Here is a 20474-nt window from a genome sequence, read left to right as displayed (position 1 = left end):
TCTCCCCATCCACGCACAACAGGGATCCCAGAAAGGTTTAAAGCACGCTCTTCTTGCTCCTCCTCATCCGCCCCGGCACCATCCTCCTCTGACTCCTCTTCAGACTCCTGTTGTTGACTTGTCTCAGATAGAGTAGCCCCCCCTGGGAATTCATCCAGCATTGCGACTTCCTCATCTTCCCGCTCCTGCTCCTCCACAGCCTGATCAATGACACGACGCAATGCACGCTCCATAAAGAAGGCATAAGGTACCATGTCACTGATGGCGCCATGGCTGCGACTGACCAGTTTGGTGATCTCCTCAAATGGCCGCAAAAGTCTGCATGTGTCGCGCATGAGCAGCCACTGGCGCGGTGAAAAAAACCCCAGCTCCCCAGAACCGTTTCTTTCGCAGAGTTCATACAGGTAGACGTTAACTGCACGTTTCTGCTGGAGCAGCCTATCAAGCATATAGAAGGTTGAGTTCCATCGCGTCGGGCAATCGCAAATAAGACGTCTGACCGGCAGATGGTGTCACCGCTGAATGTCAGCAAGGCGAGCCATGGCCGTGTAAGATCTTCTGAAATGGGCCGAGATTTTCCTTGCCTGCCGCAAGATGTCCTGGACCCCAGGGTATTTGACAAGGAATCGCTGCACGACCAAGTTTAAGATGTGTGCCATGCATGGCACGTGCGTGATTTTGCCCTGTTTCAATGCGCTAAGCAGATTGGCACCGTTGTCACACACCACTTGTCATACCAACTGTCAAATTGAGCGGTGTTAGCCACTAATCTGCCTGTGAACGCAAAGCTGAAAGGAGGGCCGGGCCAGTGTGGCTCTTGGCTTCCAGGCACAACAGACGCAGCACGGCATGGCAACGTCTCACCTGGCATGTGGAATAGGTTCTGGGGAGCTTGGGCGGTGCAGCAGAAGAGACGCTAGCAGTGGAAAAGGAGGAGGCAGCTGAGGAGGAGAGGGAGGAGGATGGAGTAGGAGGAGGAGGAGAAGAAGAGTCAGGCCTGCATGCAATCCGTGGCGGTAAAACCAAATCTACACGGGTGCCACGGGTTACATGCTTGACGGCCGTCAGAAGGTTCACCCAGTGGGCAGTAAAAGTGATATACCTTCCCTGCCCGTGTTTGCTAGACCACGTGTCTGTGGTCAGATGTATCTTGGCACCGACACTGTGTGCCAGAGATACATTCACTTGCCGCTGAACATGGCCATATAGCTCTGGGATGCCCTTCTCTGAGAAATACTTCCTTCCTGGGACATTCCATTGTGGTGTTCCAATGGCCACAAATTTGCGAAAGGCCTCCGAGTCCACCAGTTTATATGGCAGTAGTTGGCAGGCTATCAGTTCTGACAAGCCAGCCGTCAACCGTTGGGCAAGAGGGTTATCCGGCGTCATCATTTTTTTACGCTCGAACATTAGGCCCACGGAAGCCTACCTTTTTGCAGAAAAACTTGAGCTTGGCGTGATGGAAGGTGGAGTGGAGGACAATTGTGAGGAGAGAGGAGAAGGAGAAGTAGACGACGAGGCTGGACGGTGAGAGCCTGCAGTGTGGCTTTGTGTGTTCCGTTGCTCCCACTGGGCTCGGTGATGGCTGCTCATGTGCCTTCTTAAGGCGGTCGTCCCTAGGTGAGTGTTGGGCTTACCGCGACTAATGCGTTGACTGCAAAGATTGCAGATGGCAACGCTATTGTCAGCAGCGGACACGTTAAAAAAAGCCCACACTGCGGAGCCATGTGCCGGTGTCCTGGGAGCGCCAGATGTGACCGTACATGGTCGATGACTCGCTCCTGATACATTTGCAGTCTGCTTTGTCCCTCCTGTGCAATGTAAGTTATTCCTGCTTCTCCTCCCTATCTGCTGGTCCATATCTCCCTCTGAACTCCCCTCTTCTTCCTCTCTTGTGGGCACCCACGTGACATCACTAGACACGTCATCATCAACGTCACCTTCCCCACCCCTATAAGTAGAGATCTCGGAGTAGGCAGCAACACCGGGGACCAACCTCCTCCTTGGGCTGATCTGGGTACTGTTGTCAGACTGCTGAGTAGCGGTTGTTGCTACCTCCTCTTCCTGATCCAATACCAAGAGTGGCTGTGCATCAGAAATGTCCTCTTGATATGGATCGGAAAATAATTCCTGTGACTCAAGCGGAAGGTATGTGGTGGTGGTGGTGTTGTTGGTGGTAGTGTCTTTGGGGGTGCACATAGCAGAGAGTGAAGAAGAGGGTGCAGATCGAGAGGATGAGGAGGGTGCAGAAGAGTAAGGCTGAGTGAGCCACTCAACCAAGTCTGGTGCGTCCTTTAAAGTAATTGAACGCACCTTCTGCAACTTCCCACTTTGGCTCAAGGCTGTTGCTCCTGCCCTACCCCTACCACCCCTGCGGAAGGGCCTGCCTCTTCCTCTGCCTGTCATTTTTTAAATGACCCTGTGACAAAACTCTTAGTCCCTATACCGCTGAAGGACTGCTGCAGTATAGGGCAGCGGTCAGCAGTGGTGCACCTCAACCCTATCTATTGTGGACCGATAGCGGTCCTTACAGAACAGCAGACTGTACCGCACTCAACCCTATGTACTGTAGCACCCTAGACCAAGTTACCAGTCCTTATAGGAACTTTTGTGGACCAAGCAGGTTGTGTGTTAGTGTTTAGCAGACTGTACTTCAGTCCCTATACCAATGAAGGACTGCTGCAGTGTAGGGCAGCGGTCAGCAGTGGTGCACCTCAACCCTATCTATTGTGGACTGATAGCGGTCCTTACAGAACAGCAGACTGTACCGCACTCAACCCTATGTACTGTAGCACCCTAGACCAAGTTACCAGTCCTTATAAGAACTTTTGTGGACCAAGCAGGTTGTGTGTTAGTGATTAGCAGACTGTACGTCAGTCCCTATACCAATGAAGGACTGCTGCAGTATAGGGCAGCAGTCAGCAGTAGTGCACCTCAACCCTATCTATTGTGGACCGATAGCGGTCCTTACAGAACAGCAGACTGTACCGCACTCAACCCTATGTACTGTAGCACCCTAGACCAAGTTACCAGTCCTTATAAGAACTTTTGTGGACCAAGCAGGTTGTGTGTTAGTGATTAGCAGACTGTACGTCAGTCCCTATACCAATGAAGGACTGCTGCAGTATAGGGCAGCGGTCAGCAGTGGTGCACCTCAACCCTATCTATTGTGGACCGATAGCGGTCCTTACAGAACAGCAGACTGTACCTCACTCAACCCTATGTATTGTAGCACCCTACACAGACCAAGTTACCAGTCCTGATAAAGAGCTTTGTGGAACAAGTGAGTTGTGAATGATTAGCAGACTGCAGCAGAAGGGCAGCAGTCAAGTATAATATTCTTTCTATATTTGGAAGAAAGAATATTATACGTGTACAAGCCTATTACCATACCACTGATACCAGTCCTGAAAAGAACCTTTGTGGAACTAATAGTAACAGCAAGTCTTTAAACTGACCCTCACTGCCTGACACACTGCTTCCTTCCTGTCCCTATACAAAGTGGCAAAAAAGAGGAGACTGGAACGATTAGTGGTTACTGGAATAGCTCTTTTGTGGACCTGATAGTAACAGCTAATGATGATGATGATGATGATGACTAATCTGACTCTCCCTGTAGCACACACCGTCCTTTCCCTTTCTCTAAACTGACAAAAGACACTCAGGCTGCTGCAAGAATCAGTAGCACAGCAAACCTATATACACCTAACACCTATACCAGTCCTGAAAAGAACTTTTGTGTACCAAATAGCTAGTGGTTTATCTGTCCCTACTCCACACAGCAACCTTTCCCTATAGTGACAGAAGAAAGAATGTAAAATGGCCGCCGGATCGGGTGTATTTATAAGTTAGGGGAAATGTCCAAGTGTCCATGTGCTGTCATGTCTCAATTGGCTGTCCTGTACCCCATGATGGATGTGTCATCATAGGTCAAAGTTCTTTTACACATTAAACACGTAAGTCCGCCGGGGCGAAGGACGGCAATAGGCGAGCGAACGAGCGGACCGTGAACGACCGAAATTCACAGCGAACCGTTCGGCCATCACTACTGGGGACACTAATATCCCAGAATTGGACACACTTGGACTAAACGTCTAGTGTACAAGGGGCCTTAGGCTTTATGTACAAGGGATGTTTTTAACCTCTCCTGAACAATTTAACTTGACAGATAGTAACCCACTTTTAAAACATCTGTTTTGCCACATTTATATGCCACATATAGTGGCGTTTTCCTGCGTTTGTGTTTAGAATTGCTTTAAAAAAATAGCCAAAAATGAAAAACGCCTCTAAACTAAACGTGGCTAAATGCAAGTTACTTAGAAGCACTTGAAATGCCTGTAAACTCAGCTTCTGAATGCATCCAAAAAATGCCTCTAATCTCAACTTCCTAGAAAGGACTATAAACGACCCCGTGTACATGGACAGATAAGATAACATAGAGGAGAGTTCAGGAGCAGTTGAAAAAAACTGCCAACTGCTAAACGTCCGTCTGGCAGCAGCCGTGTAAATGAGGCCTAAGGCTTAATGTACACGGGACATATTTACAACCTCTCCTGAATGATTTAACTTGACAGATAGTAATCCATGTTTAAAACGTCAGTCTTGCCACGCTTACATGCCACGTTAAGCCGTGTTTGCGTTTAAAAAAAATTTTTTTTTTCAAAATAGCCAAAAATGAAAAATGCCTGTAAATGAAATGCGGCTAAACATGAGTTACCGCGTTTAACCACGTTTAGCCAGCTTGGTGTCTGAAACATTAGAAACTTCGGCGTCTGAACTCATTTTTTTGCCTTCAAAGAAAAGCCTATAAATGCAACTGCCTAAAAATGACATTAAACAAACCTGTGTACATGTACACATAAGATAACATTGGATGAGTTCAGGGGCAGTTGAAAATCTCTCAAAGTTGGGAGGTTTGATTATCTTTACTACTGTGGAAAAAAACTTCCTTTTCAGTACTTTAATAATACTGATCTGGATCAGCCTCGCCCTGTGTAGGAGGAAGTGACCCTCCCAACTGCATTCTTCTCCGGTGTCAGAGACTTTCACTTCTCTCGTCTGCTGTCAGCGATGGCATCTGCTAACCTGAGAGCTGAGTTGGAATGTTCCGTCTGTCTGAACATTTATACAGATCCTGTAAACCTGAGATGTGGACACAACTTCTGCCGGGTCTGTATTGATTGTGTGCTGGACACACAGGAGGGGTCTGGAGGATATTCCTGTCCTGAATGCAGAGAGAAGTTTCCGGATCGGCCTGCACTGCAGAGGAACATAACACTACGTAACATAGTGGAGAATTTCCTGTCTGCTCAGCCACATCAGGAGGAGTCCGGGGTCTTCTGTACTCACTGTGTGGACTCTCCTGTACCTGCTGTTAGATCCTGTCTGCACTGTGAGGTTTCTCTGTGTGATAAACACCTGAGAGTCCACAAAAAGTCCCCAGAACACGTCTTATGTGACCCCACCTTGTCCATCGAGAGCAGGAAATGCTCCGTCCATAAGAAGATCCTGGAGTATTACTGCACTGAGGATAATTCCTGTGCCTGTATGTTGTGTGTGATTGGAGGACATAAAGGACATGAGATGGAGTCACTGGATGAGGCTTCTGAGAAGAAGAAGGAGACACTGAGGAATGTTCTGCAGAAACTTCTGACAAAGAGAGAGGAGACGGAGGAAAGAGTCCAGAGTCTGCAGGAACACAGGAGGAAAGTAGAAGAAGAAGCAGCTGGTGACACCGAGAGAGTCACTGTCCTGTTTAGAGATCTCAGGAGACGTCTGGAAGACCTGGAGAAGAGATTCCTGAGGGAAATCTCCGGGAGGGCAGAGCGGATCTCCATCTCCATCCGGGATCTGGAAATAAAGAAGGAGGAGCTGTCCAGGAAGTTGCGTCACATTGAGGAGCTGTGTAACGTGACGGATCCACTGACTGTCTTACAGGAATCAGACACAGGTGACTTGTGTGATACTGAGGATGGAGATAATGAGGACAGAGAGAGACATGAGGAGCTCCTCCATGATGGAGGGGGTCTGGGTGTGGATGGGATATCACACACATTACACGCATTATCTGATATAATAACAGAGGGAAATGTATCCTCCTATATACAGGGAGCTGCAGACATATTACTGGATGTAAATACAGCTCATAATATTCTCCATATATCAGATGACAGGAAAACTGTATCCTGGTCACATAGAAAACAGAATCGTCCAGGAACACCAGAGAGATTTCAGAATTGTTATCAGGTGTTGAGCAGTCGGAGTTTCTCCTCAGGGAGACATTACTGGGAAGTGGATGTCGGGGGATCTGATGGATGGAGAGTCGGGATGTGTTACCCCAGTATAGAGAGGAGAGAACTCAGGGATTGGATGGAATAACAAGTGTTAGGTGTGACCTCAACAAGTCACCTATTTGTCAGGTTATGTTACCGTTTCCCAATTGTTAGTTAGAGTTCTTATCTAAGCAAAGAGACACGGAGGAACTCAGTATTTCTGCTCAGAAGTCCGTGCTTAACTCTGACCCTGAGGTTCTTTATTACATCTCTTTTATAGACAGAAAAAGGCAAGCATCAGCAATGTAAAAAAACAACAATTTGCAAAGAAAAGGCAATTCTCCGGGTGTTATCAGCTGATAAGACAATCTTCTGGGCGTAGACTGCTTTTTAGGGCTGATGTGGCCTCTTCTTATGCGTACGTGACTAAAGATGATGAGTCCTTATATTACTGAGAAGGATAAAGATAGACAAGTATTTTAGTAAAACATACTGTCAACCATTTTGTTTCCACATACCTTGATCCTTACATTTCCCCCTTTGACATCACCCCTCCCTCTTGCCCTGGGTCCACCTGAACAAGTTCTAGTCGGCCTATATCCAAAGTACTCTCCCTGACCGCGAGTTGTCAGAGGGGTATACACCCATCCCCCTGGACAGTACCAACATCTAAAATTCAGGAAGAGTGGCTTTTCTGACAGATGGGTGATGTCAAGAAACTAAATCCACCTATCTTATCCAACTTATCAACTTACAAAAGTTCCATCTTTTCTACAGCATTTACCTCGGCTTTCTTGCAAAAGCACATAAACAACTTAAAGCATGCATAAAAGAAAAATACGAATAAGAGCACCACTATAATCGTCATTGCTGCCTTCTTAACCCAAGAGAATAACCCTGAGAAACTAAAAGTTCCACCAAACGGATCCCAGTCACGACCAATATTTCGGGCCTTCTCTTGTAAATTCTTTACTTCCGTACGGTGTTGTGCAATGATGTCATAATAGTCAGGTACCTCAATGCTGGTGTTATGTATCCAAGTACAGCACTCATAGTCCTCAGTAGTTTCACAGAGTCCTGTCAGTGCTGCACTCATACTTTCAATTGCTAATTCATGTAATTCTAATTGTTGTCTGATGGCTCTGGTCTCCAGATTTAACTTAGTAATGTCATCAGAGTTTTTCTCCAAAACATCATTAATAATTCCTGTATAGTTATTTAGTCGTTTCATTAAGTCTATACCCCATCCTGTCCAGGACGGGAACCAAGCCCATGCCATGTCCTTCTTCAGGAATATTTCTCTTTTACTACGATACCTGAGGGGATACCTAGGGTGCATGCTAGCTTCTAATAGGTGATCACCTCGTTCATCACCTACTACTCCCATTACTGGTACTAAACTTGCGAGGTAGCACCATCCCTGAGCTCTTCTAGGTATCCAAGTATAACATTTATCCTCACAACAGATATATTATTTCCCAGTGCTACTGATCTACTACCGATATTATTTCTATAAAGGGAGGTGTATCCATAAAGAGATAGCTTACTCACTAACCACCTGGTGTTGTTGTCTGAAATATTACCGAGGAACTCAGCTAACGATTGGTGTGTGTGGGTTATACTAGGGTAGAAGACCGTGTTTTTCCCAGGAGTAGCTTCTGGTATGAAAATGGACAAGTTAAATTTGCTGTCTTGGCATTCTCCATTTCCTCCCGTTGTGTTCCCTAGGTTGAAACACCAATCAGGGGAAAAGGCGAGGCCATTTGACTTAAACATTACTGTCTCGCTGGTATTTGTTCTAATTATGTTAATGCTACTGTTAGCAAGATCAGTATAGTTTATAGGAACTGCCATCAGTGGTATACTTGCTGTGCTGAGGTGTAATTTGCTACAAATCCAACATTTCTCATATCCTGACTTCTGGGCATAAGCATATTTAAACTTCAGTAATAACATTTTTTTAGAAAATCCTTCATCCTTGTGTATTTTATTCTGTGAGGTAACCAAACTATTAGCCAGGATTACTGAAACAAAAAGAATAAAAAGATACATGTTGTCATTTGCCAACTGGCTCCTTTTTACAATGAGAAGCGTGGATCCAGGTAGGTTTCCCTTCCAATTTCACTGAGGTTGCTGTAATCAATAGCACCTGGAAAGGACCTTCAAACCTTGGTTCCAGTGTCTTCCTGGTATGTTTCTTTACATACACATAGTCTCCTGGTTGTAGATCGTGAGTACCTGTGACAGAATTAGGGTCTGGAAGAGAAGAATACACACTCTTGTGGATTTTAGTCAGACGCTGTTGCAACTGTATTACATACGTAGTTAAACTATCACATTGTAATTGCATACTTTGAGGAAAATATAAACCTAATCTAGGTGCACTTCCAAACAGTATTTCATATGGGGATAACCCGGTTTTTCCTGTTGGGGTGTACCTAATAGAGAACAAAGCTAAGGGTAGGCACTCAGGCCATGGTTTGTTCAACTCCTGCATGGCCTTTTGTATTTTCAGCTTGATTGTACCATTTACTCTTTCTACTGATCCTGAACTCTGTGGGTGGTAAGGAGTATGAAAACTTTGTTGAACCCCTAACATTGCCATCACATTTTGCATTATTTCTCCCGTGAAATGTGTCCCCCTATCTGATTCTATTGTTTCTGGGAGACCAAACCTAGGTATCAGCTCAGTAATCAGTTTCTTGGCGGTGGCTTTTGCCGTAGCTGATTTTACAGGATAACTTTCGGGCCAGCCTGAAAATAGGCAGATGCACACGAGAACAAATTCAAAGGGGCCGCTCTTAGGCATTTGTATGTAGTCAATCTGCAGTCTCTGAAAGGGATATTGGGCCCGGACCTGATGTTTACGTGGGGTTTTCACTCTCTGTCCTGGGTTATTAATCAGACAGATTTGGCATGCAGCACAGTAGTTCCTTGCAGTACTACTGAATCCAGGGGCTAGCCATCCTTGGCTTACAATCCTATACATAGAATTGGAGCTGACATGAGTGGGTAAGTGGACAGCCGCTGCCATTGCGGGGTATAGAGAAGCGGGTAGACATATTTTGTCTCCTTCTCTCCATACATTGTCAAGGCCTGGTGCAGCTCCCTCCTTAACCCAAAGGTCCTTCTCAATAGCCCCTGCTTGTTCCTGTAGTTCGATTAGCTGCTGCCATGTGGTTTCGGGCATACTCACCTGTACCGTGGCTAAGGTCTCAGGGCTTACTTCCCCTAGAGCTGCCTTTTTTGCAGTTAAATCTGCAAATGCGTTTCCTTTTGCCTCAGTTGTTTTTGCGCTCGTGTGTGCCGCTATCTTCATGATGGCTACTCTTTTAACCTTTTGAAGATTGTTCAGGACTCTTTTGATTCCTTCACCATGTTTAACAGGTGTGCCTGCTGCTGTAAGGTAACCTCTAGCTTTCCATATTTGGCCATAATCATGTGCAACTCCGTAGGCGTATGCGGAATCAGTGTAAACGTTCCCTTCTTGTCCCTCCAAGTGTTCTAAGGCTTTCTCCAGAGCGGTTAGTTCCGCTTCTTGTGCCGACATGTGTGCTGGTAGTGACTTTGCCTCAATTACCTGTGTGTCCGTTACCACAGCATAACCTGTGTGATATTTACCTTTGTCATCGGCAAATCTACTACCATCTATGTACAGTGTGTGTTCTGCATTTGCAATGGGTATGTCTGTGACATGTGGGAACCCCGTGGTTTCTTGTTCCATAAGTTGGAAACAATCGTGTTCATCAGATGTTATGTCCTGAAACGAAAGTGTGTCAGAATCCTGAGTATCTTGTGTTGTGTCTACACCATTATCATCATTACTCCCCCCTGTCAAATCTGTCTGTAATGGTAAAAGCTGTGCTAAGTTAAAAGAAGTGCATCGCTGAAAGGTAACATTGGGGGGTAGGAGCAAGGTGCATTGTAGACGCAGCTGCCTTGCCATTGATATGTGTTTTGGCTGGACCTGTGACAAGATGGCGTGTATGTCATGTGTGGTATGTACCACTACAGGATTGTCTAAGACAATTTCTGAGGATTTGTCAATGATAATTGACACTGCTGCAACTGCTCGTACACAGGACGGTGATCCTCTAGAGACAGGATCGAGAGCCGCCGAGAAGTATGCTACCGGCCTTTGTTTGATGTGTTGTTGTGTCAACACCCCTGTTGCGTGTCCCGTGATTTCAGCAATGTACAAATGAAATGTTTTGGTATAATCAGGGATCCCGATCGCAGGTGTCGAAATTAGTAACCTTTTTAAGGTGCTAAAAGATTCATGACCTGCTTCTGTGAGTACATAGGGTACTATTTTCAAGCAATCAGAGAACTGGCATGTGGTATCCATTGTCTACAATATGACACCATTCCCAGAAACATACGAAGTTGCTTAAAGTTGCGTGGGACATTCATTTGTCTTATGGCCTGGACTCGTTCTTCAGTGAGGTGTCGAGTACCCTGGGATATACAGTGGCCCAAAAAGACAACCTTTTTCTGACATACCTGTAACTTAGTTCTATTCACCTTGCACCCTTTTTCAGCCAGGAATTGTAACAATGATAGAATCAAACACAATTTAGTAAATGCACCTTTTTAGTTCATTAGTACAAGTCTTGGCTCAGGTCATTTGCATGTCAATACAGTTTGCTTTACATTCTCACTGAACTGGTCAGAAAGAAGGGGGGTCATTTGAATGGGCTGTCAGCAGCTGTGAACAAACTTCACAGGACACATCAGTATTGCATACTCCACACCCCCCACACTCACAAAATTAGGTCAAAGATGACCTCTAGATATGACACCTACTAACATGTTTTCTATCAGAACCTGTACTTCTTGTTAAACCCATAACGTCTGTTTGGTAAGTTTGAAATTCTTTCCGAGATCCATCCCTCCTCTTTAGCCCTGTTGGATACCTTAATTAAACATTGTATTTGTGATACCCATCTGTTCTGCAGGACCTCTCCCTGTCTGTCTCTCCTTATATTCTCCCAACCTTCTATACTTAGCCCATCTTCTCCATCCATTCCAAATTTCTTGAGAACCCTATTCGTGCCCTGTGCCTTGTCCTTCCCATACAACATTGTAATTATATCTTTAACAGTATAACATTTCTGAGATTCCTCCTGGGGTATACCATGTGTCTGGCCCATTTTGACAGTCTTGCCTAGGTGGCGTTTGGATCACTTACTAAGTGTCTCGTTGCCTTCTCCTCCTAGGGTGCCAAAATACTAAAAACCTCTCCTAGATGAGATTTCTGAAATCGAATTACTTTATATGCTAGCTAACTGACAAATATTATGACCAGACTGACGGCTACAACATATACAAGCATTCCCTTTTGGTGGCCAAACACATATGACTAGATCTCCGGGACTTCATGGAGACCTTATTCCCTTCCCACTACCATGGAATCTCTCAGCATACGTTTCTTATTCCTGCTTTATCGAGGCAGTCAGGACTTATACTTTCAACCCGTTTTTAGGCTCATGAATCAAAAAGCGTATATCAAACTTAAGTGTCGGACCCCCAAAGTACTCTTACGAGTTAAGGGCGCATTCCGTTACCCATTGGGATGATATATGTTTCAATTCACACCATACAAACAGGGCTTATTTCATTCACAACAGACAGATGACAAGTAGACAGACAAGAAACAACGGTAACATAAGCCAAAATATTAAGTTCAAGACCCGCTTACTACAGAGGTTGGTGTTTACCTGAAGAACAATTCAGACAGATCAGGTGGGCACAAATCTAAGAAGCACAGAGTTTATAAGAAAATAAAGCTTTTCTTACCTGCGCAGGTTTTTGTCTGTGGTTCTTGATGTGCCCGACCTCTTTGTTCCGTCCTTATGTTCGTTCGCCTCTTGTAGTTTCTTTTAGCAAAGTCCCTGTTCGCGGCGCCAGAAATGTTAGGTGTGACCTCAACAAGTCACCTATTTGTCAGGTTATGTTACCGTTTCCCAATTGTTAGTTAGAGTTCTTATCTAAGCAAAGAGACACGGAGGAACTCAGTATTTCTGCTCAGAAGTCCGTGCTTAACTCTGACCCTGAGGTTCTTTATTACATCTCTTTTATAGACAGAAAAAGGCAAGCATCAGCAATGTAAAAAAACAACAATTTGCAAAGAAAAGGCAATTCTCCGGGTGTTATCAGCTGATAAGACAATCTTCTGGGCGTAGACTGCTTTTTAGGGCTGATGTGGCCTCTTCTTATGCGTACGTGACTAAAGATGATGAGTCCTTATATTACTGAGAAGGATAAAGATAGACAAGTATTTTAGTAAAACATACTGTCAACCATTTTGTTTCCACATACCTTGATCCTTACACAAGTCCTGGGGTTTGTACAGGGATGGTGATCAGTATGGGGAGATACATGACAGGAAAGAGATCCTCTTACCCTCCAATATCTCCAGTAACAGAGTCAGGATATATCTGGATTATGGGGTCGGACGGATCTCCTTTTATGATCTGTGTGACCCGATCCGACATCTCCACACCTTCACCACCACCTTCACTGAGCCCCTCCATGCTGGGATATATGTAGGGAGAGGTTGTGTAAAGATCTGTGGGGGGAATAGGGAATAATAGTAATAGGGAGAACTCTGCCCAGAGACTGGTGATGTCACAAGGATGGGTAGTAGGATTGGTAGAATTTTCAGCCAATAGGATAAAGCAGTGGGTGGGACTTCAGTCAGTGCCCTGCAGGTTTTTCTTCTATTTGTGATTCCTCTGTCACTCCCTGTGATTGGGTAGGAGATCTCTCCAGTTACTGGAGTAACAGTGAATGACATGTTCCTATTTGTCAGTAAAGAGGGATGTGGCCTATCTATATAATTATCTATCTATCTATCTATCTATCTATCTATCTATCTATCTATCTATCTATCTATCTCATGACAATTACTTTCATTGTAATCATTAAACAGAAAGTTATCACAGTGTGTGACATCACCAATCTCCTCCTCTGGCCCCTCCCCCTATGATCTGCCCCTCCCCCACATGTAGTCAATCTGTGCGCAGTGATTGGATAGGATGGGGTCCCCTCTCCTCTCTTTCCTCCTCCTATTCCATACAATCTATACTAAATAGAGATGAAAAGAAATGTAACAATCTCAGAGGAAATATATGAAGAAGGGATCTAGAGATTTACTGCTAAGACAATAAAATGTGATGTATCATTAAAGTGTATGTCCACCCATAATGTTTTCTTTTCTTAGTTCTGGATGGAGTGGGGGAGAATTAGAACCCCTGTCAGGATTTTACTGCTATCCAGATCTCCATTAAAGAGATTTCCCCTCACTTCCTGTCCCGGTGACGAGATTTTACCAAGCAGGAAGTGAGGGGCGCTCTCCACAATTATAATAAAATCTGACTGGGGCTCTAGGCCTTCCCCTATTCTACTAAAAATGTATGTCTGGGTCCGCTTTGCTGATTTCCTCTCACTTCCTGCCCGATACAATGTTATCAGCAGGACAGGAAGTGAGGGGAATCACCAGATAACAGTAAAGACACAACAGGGGTTCTAATTCTCCCTCACTCCATCCAAAACTATAAATAAAAGTTCTTAGCTTGGCATAGACTTTAATGGAATATATCAGTAATATAATAGTGTCGGTGTCACTGTTATCAGCACTGAGATGTATATTGCTGTGCTGCATGTTCTCCGGTCTCCCCTTATCTTCCCCACCAGAGAGGACAATACCTTACAGAGACACGGCACACATCAGGCTGGTAATATGTAGAATATACGGGTAGCCAAAGAGGGTGAGACCGGAGAACACGCTCAGGGCTGCTGTTGGAGATCATGGGGCCCCGTACATTACCTGACAGGGACCCCCCAGCCTGGATAGGTGTGTGGGTTCATGCATTCATGCAGCCAGAGTACCTGTGGGAAGGAACCCTTAATTATGTTTTTTTTTTCTACAATTTATTTTTGTTTTATTATTTAAATTTTTTTAACAGCCCTGTGTGTGGGGGGCTTTTGTGAAATATCAGGGGTCCATACAGACTTTTGATAATACACTCTTTAGGCAGAAGAAGAGATTGAGGACAGAAATCCCCACTTCTTTCTCTGGAGCTCAAGCTGCAGGAAATGAATGAACAGGAAGTGTTCTGTACAGAGGATTAGTATTCATTCACCAACAGAAGCATAGTAAGCACAGTTTATCATGCTTCAGTCATGAATAAACACAGAAGTGATCATTATCAATCACTCACTGTGTTCACTGAGAAAAAGAAGGGGCCGATAAATATGACATATTTACTGGTCCCCCTGTGTGCCCACAGCAGCTGACAGCCAGTGCCAGGTTGAGGAGGAGAAGCTGACAGTGTTGTGGGGGGAGGGGGGGACACAGGGGGATCATGGGTGTAGGGAATGGAGATTGGGGACAGGAGGGGGTTGATCAGAGCAGTAGGGGGACCAGTCTCTGAAACCGATCCCCCTGTGGCTCCCCCTGCAGCAGCTGGTGGGAAGGAGAAGTCATCTGCAATGTGGGGGAGATGGTGGGGCTCTGAGCTGTGATCAGCAGCTTTTTGAACTGTCCCATAAAGCTGCCCAGACCCCATACAGGAGGGCCGGTTCTACCCCCTCTGTGGCCCTGAACACGCTGAACACCAATATACATCACAGTGCTGCTAACAGTCACACCATCTGATTGGTTGCTCCGGGTCTCACACTCTGCACTACTGTGCTGAATAAAAAGAGATGTATTATGGGAAAAAGGAGAATACGGGGTTCATCTGTTACTTTATCTTTCTGAAAGCCTACGAGGGAAGCCGGGGGCCCAAATACCGTATATGACATTGTCTGGAGGCCACAAAAATATCACATTGCCTAGGGGCCCCAAATATATCACATGGCTTGGGAACACAAGTATGTGACATTCTCTAGGGTTCCCCAAATTTGCCCCATTCCCTGGGGGCCCAAATATGTCCCATTCTCTGGAAGCCTAAAAAATATAACTTTGCCTGGGGCCCCCAAACATTTCCAAGGGTCTGGTGGCAGGGCCGAGCCAAAGAGTTGCAGAAGAGGCGGCCAACTTGGGTACTTTAGTGGGATGGGGGCACAAAAATGGCAGAACCTGCAATCTATACCCCTATAGTTCACAGCTCATGGGGGGGGGGGGGGACAGTTTGATTTTATGCCTTGGGGGTTAAAGGAGTCTGTCTGGGGCCCCAAGTGTGTTTCAATACCTAGGGACCCTATATGAGGCTTTATTTATTTTTTTGGAGACCCAAGTATATCACATTGTTTTGGGACCCCAAATGGTCTTAAAGAGACTCTGTCACTTGTCCACCCAGGGCCCATCCCGACCCCTTTACATACCCCATTATTGCTCTCCTCTGCTGCTCCATCCCCTCCACCGTATAGGTTAATGTTGGAATATGTCAGAGCTTACACAGGATTGATGATGTCACCTTTCACCCTCCTCATGTGACAGTATTCAAGCCTGGTGATTGGCTTCTTAGCCTTGAACATTGTATGCTGGGAGAAGATCACATGATCCCTCATACCCGGGAAATTGGGAACCTATCAAGGGGTTTGATGGAGCAACAACATATTGGGGAACAGCAAAGGAGAATATATAGGGGGGGTTTGGAGGGTTTTCAAGAGAACCTCCCACTTTTCCCTTAAAGGACAAAGTGGGCGGAGTCTCTTTATCCCGCCTCTGGGCTGACCAAAGGTTCCTCAGTCAGTATGACTATGTTCAGTGGTAAGAGGTGATGGGGTGCACTGATCTGGGGGTGCAGTACTTACCTGGAGAGATGTACTTACTGTTCTCTATAGACTGCAATATAACAGTGTACACTTCTCCGGCTCTGAGTGTCGATGTACATGGAGACTCTATAGGGCAGGGGTCTCAAACTGACGGCCCTCCAGCTGTTGCAGAACTACAAGTCCCATCATGCCTCTGCTTGACAGAGTCATGCTTGTAACTGTCAGCCTTGCAATGCCTCATGGGACTTGTAGTTTCGCAACAGCTGGAGGGCCGCCAGTTTGAGGCCCCTGCTATAGGGGGTGTACGGCTGCTGCATTACTTACAGAAGGGGCGGGGCATTATTTCCTATGGCTCCTCCCAGTACATGATCATTATGTATAGTGAGAGGGGACATTGTATAGAGTGCTGGACCTGAGACAGAGCGCAGAGTGTAACATGACTTATGGGAGGCACAGATGGAGGTGTACTGGCCCTTTAAGACCAAATCTATCTATCTATCTATCTATCTCTAATATAAGATTACAATATGTAGTAGAAATAAGAATATAATAAGTTTGAAGATTGTGTCATTCTTTTCCATCATATATCGCTGTCATCATGTGTGATTGATAAGTGTATCTACATTATTATATCATATATTATATCACTTTTATAATGGATCCTAATATAATGTGTCCCCATAGAATGGATCACCAATATAATTCTATGGGATCACTTTTATAACTACTGATTTTATATTATATCACTTATACAGATTTTTAGGTTTTTGATTTATTCGATTTTTTAGATTTAAGTCACATGATAATTGCGCAAATGTTTATCAAAATAATATTTTTGCTGGAAATACAGGAAAATAATTATTAGCGGATACAAATACAACATAACTTACAAAATTCCTTCTAATTCTAGAACATGGACCTGTATTGAGCTAATAAATAACAAATATTTGTAAATTTTAAATTGTGTTTTTTTGTAAACCAGTGAGAATTGAAGGAACACAGAACTGTAAATAGGCGACTTACACTGACCAATGGCGGCAGCCAGTTGGGATTGAGAAAATTTTTACAACACGCCCCTTTTATAGAAATCATTCTAATGATTGACTTCTGCTGAGCAGGGACGGCCGCCCACCGATCGACATCGAGCCGATCCCCGCTGAACCGGCTCAATTTCCATCCATGTATGGGCAGCTTTAGGGCTCATTCACACTAGGGACAGGGACTGACACTCCTTCGAAAAGTGTTCCATACTCAGATCACTCTTCAGAGGTGTTTGACAATATCTCACCTCCTCACCACCCGTTGTAACCCCTTAAAGCAACGCCACCGCCCTGCAACTGTGTGCATTACACATGGATATGGGGTGGGGGCAGAGTGTCCCTATCTACTGTAGAGTCCGGGGGAAGGGTTCCTCTGGGCACGACCGACCTGGAAGCTGCAATCAGAATCGTGTGATGGGAACCAGATCCTATGAAATCTATGAATGGGTCATGTTTGGTGGGTGGTGGTATCTGCCGAATGCAATAAAGGGGTACCTGCTTTGCTTTGAGGCTACAACATGTGTTCTCCCCTGACTGCTGACTCTGCAGCTAAAGGGGGAGCAGTTTTGGGCTCAGCCAGGGGGTTATACCACCCCCCGACTGCTAGTGTGAAGGATTCTCATGTGTTTTGGTGCACCACAGACAGCCAATCATAAGCGGAGGAGACATTCCTCGCCCTGCAGCTGTATATATACATGTCCCTTGAAGCACATGGGGGAAGGGAGATCAGTGGAAATGGGGGGGGGATCAGAGGAAACGGGGTGATGGAAGCCCATGGAGGATCAGAAGAGATGTCAGAGATCTGCAGAGGGGAGAGGACACTAACTGCAGCCAATAGAAAATAGGAATGGTGATAGCAGTGGGGGCTGCGGGATTAGGGGTTCACTTTTTGAATGCATAGATGTAATTGGTAATTTTTCTACTCACCAGAGTCTGGGGGTCACTTCTGGTATAAGTTGAAGGTTAGAAATAGAAATGTTTTGAGGCACTGAGGACTTTCATGGTACCATTGAACTCACAACACTAAATATAGTGTAAAATCATTATGTTTATTACAAAAGTTATACAAAATCATTAATAAATACATCACACACCAGCGACAAAATGTAATAACAAAAAATAGTCAGGGGAACTAAACCCCTTCAAAGACTGGATGTCTTCATATAGTCCCCCACAAATGTAAGGAACCTAGAATAGATGTTAGTCCAGTCTTCCTGCCAACATGTTTCGCGGGATAACCGCTTCCTCAGGAGTTTTAGAAGAGAGTAATAATCTGCAGAGCACAAGACATAAATCATAGCACACCAAGAAAACATGTATAGACATACAGTATGTATACACTTATGATAAAGCACACATACACATGTCCACACAAGATACACACACATAATACATTCACTATATGCAATGCATCACCACATGTGCTGTACAAGAGACTCATATGGCCAATGAAAACATGAGAAGGGGGGCAACACTCACCCGAAAATTCACACAGACCCATCCAGGAAGGGAACATCACATATGGTGGTCTCCCTGGTCAGTCTGGAAGCCAGGTAAGGTGAGGGCTGATAAGCTCTGTGTGATATACGTATTTCTTAATATAGCATTGTAAGGCTAGCCAACCAGACATTGTACATAGTGTACAGATTACTCTATATACACACCAAGGAGATGTAAGGATCCTAAAATATTGTACACTGGCCTGATCAAAGAAATAGGAATCTTTCAAAAGTACTAGCTGGTCAAAACCAAACCTATATAGATAAGTAGAGAGAAATCATTAGAGATGAACCAGACACTCCTGGGTTCAGTTCGCAGCAGAACTCCTGAACAGGGGAAAAGTTCTAACCCAAATGGTGAAACCCCATTGAAGTCAATGGGAGCCGAACAGGAAAAAAAAAATCAAAAAGTCCCAATTTTGAAGGCGTATATGCTGTTAAATGGGCATAAAAGGCATATGGGGCCAGGTATTGCCCTGGGGGATATGTATCAATGCAAAAAATTTTTTTAAAGTGCAACAATAAAAATTAAAAATTCATTTAAATATATATTCCGGGGGAGGGTCCCCTTAGTCTGCCTCTAAAATGGCACATCTGTAGCATGTATAGAACCTGCTGCAGCAAAAATTACATTTCTAAAGAAAACAAAAAGAGTCCAATCTCATTTAATTTGACTCACGGTTGCAATTGCCGGGACCCTGGTTATGGGGGGGGGGTGGCATGGAGTCCCCCCCCCACTCCATACCAGGACCTTTGGAGGGGTTAAAGATTTTTTTACCGGCAATTGTTTTTTTTATTCAGCTGTCAGCGGGGAAGCTCATTGACAGTTGATGACTCATCAGTTGTTAAGGACGCCACAGCCGGCTACCCAGCCCTGCTCCTTAACAACCAGCTTTTACTGCACCCTGATTGGGAAAAGCGTTGCCCAAACCGGGAGCGCAGAATGCACTGTGCAAACTCCCACCGAACACTCTGCAAATTCAGGTATTCCCTGAATGGGGAGAAAAGCCAATGTTTGGCCCGCACTCATGTTCGGCCTGAAAGGTTCACCCAACACTAGTAATCATTAACCCTTATGGAAAATTGTGGGCATCTCGGGCTCTATAGATGGATTTCATAGCTCAACTGAAAAATTAGCCTGAATCGGCACATCATGACAGCAGCCCCGAGGTTAGATGTATATGCCACTTGTAATGATGTCATAATCCTAAGCATATAATGTTCCAGCCATCCATGCACCAAATAAGTGTAATTCCATTAAAACATGTAAGGCTATAATTTATGTGCTGATAGTTTCACAGACTGAGAGATAAGGGTAAGTTGAGGGACAGCTATAGTTGAAAAACAGGACAATCATGGTAAGATACATATAAGTGAATTCAGCTGATCGACCGATTAAGGTAAGTCTCTTAAAACAAAATTACAAAGTTTCTATTTTACCAAAAGGTCCAAAAGATCGCGTATCACTACCAGAGGGTCTGTGACAATTTTAGGGGAGCCCATCCCCTTATATATAGCCCTGGCTCTTGCCTGGCCGCCAGTGATGTCGCCGGGCCCTATCTGAAAACAACACATGCATAGTGTCTCATGAGGGTTGCCACGGAGAGCAGACAACGTCCAATCCATTGGCCACCCTGGGCAATACAGGATATTGTCTTTACATGATGTCAACCCAGTGGCAGCTAGGGGACGGCAGATAGACTTCAAGGTGTCCGCAGTGTTCTGCATAAGGGACCACACACTCACTGGAGTAAAAACCAGTCCAGGCACCATCCCCACATCGACAGGAAAGGAGAACCAGTTTGGCCAGTCAGCACCTCATTGGCCAAGAATTAAAACAACACAGTGCACGGGGCCCACATATCTCTTGTTACAATACAACACATAACAATCTCAACAGACGAAAAAAAAAGCTCTAGACTGCCGCACTCCTCAGA

Source organism: Lithobates pipiens, unplaced genomic scaffold, assembly GCF_037356315.1.
Source record: "Lithobates pipiens isolate NorthernLeopardFrog02 unplaced genomic scaffold, aLitPip1_a1.2 Scaffold_8, whole genome shotgun sequence".
Classification (NCBI taxonomy): domain Eukaryota; kingdom Metazoa; phylum Chordata; class Amphibia; order Anura; family Ranidae; genus Lithobates; species Lithobates pipiens.
This window is presented reverse-complemented; position numbering follows the sequence as displayed.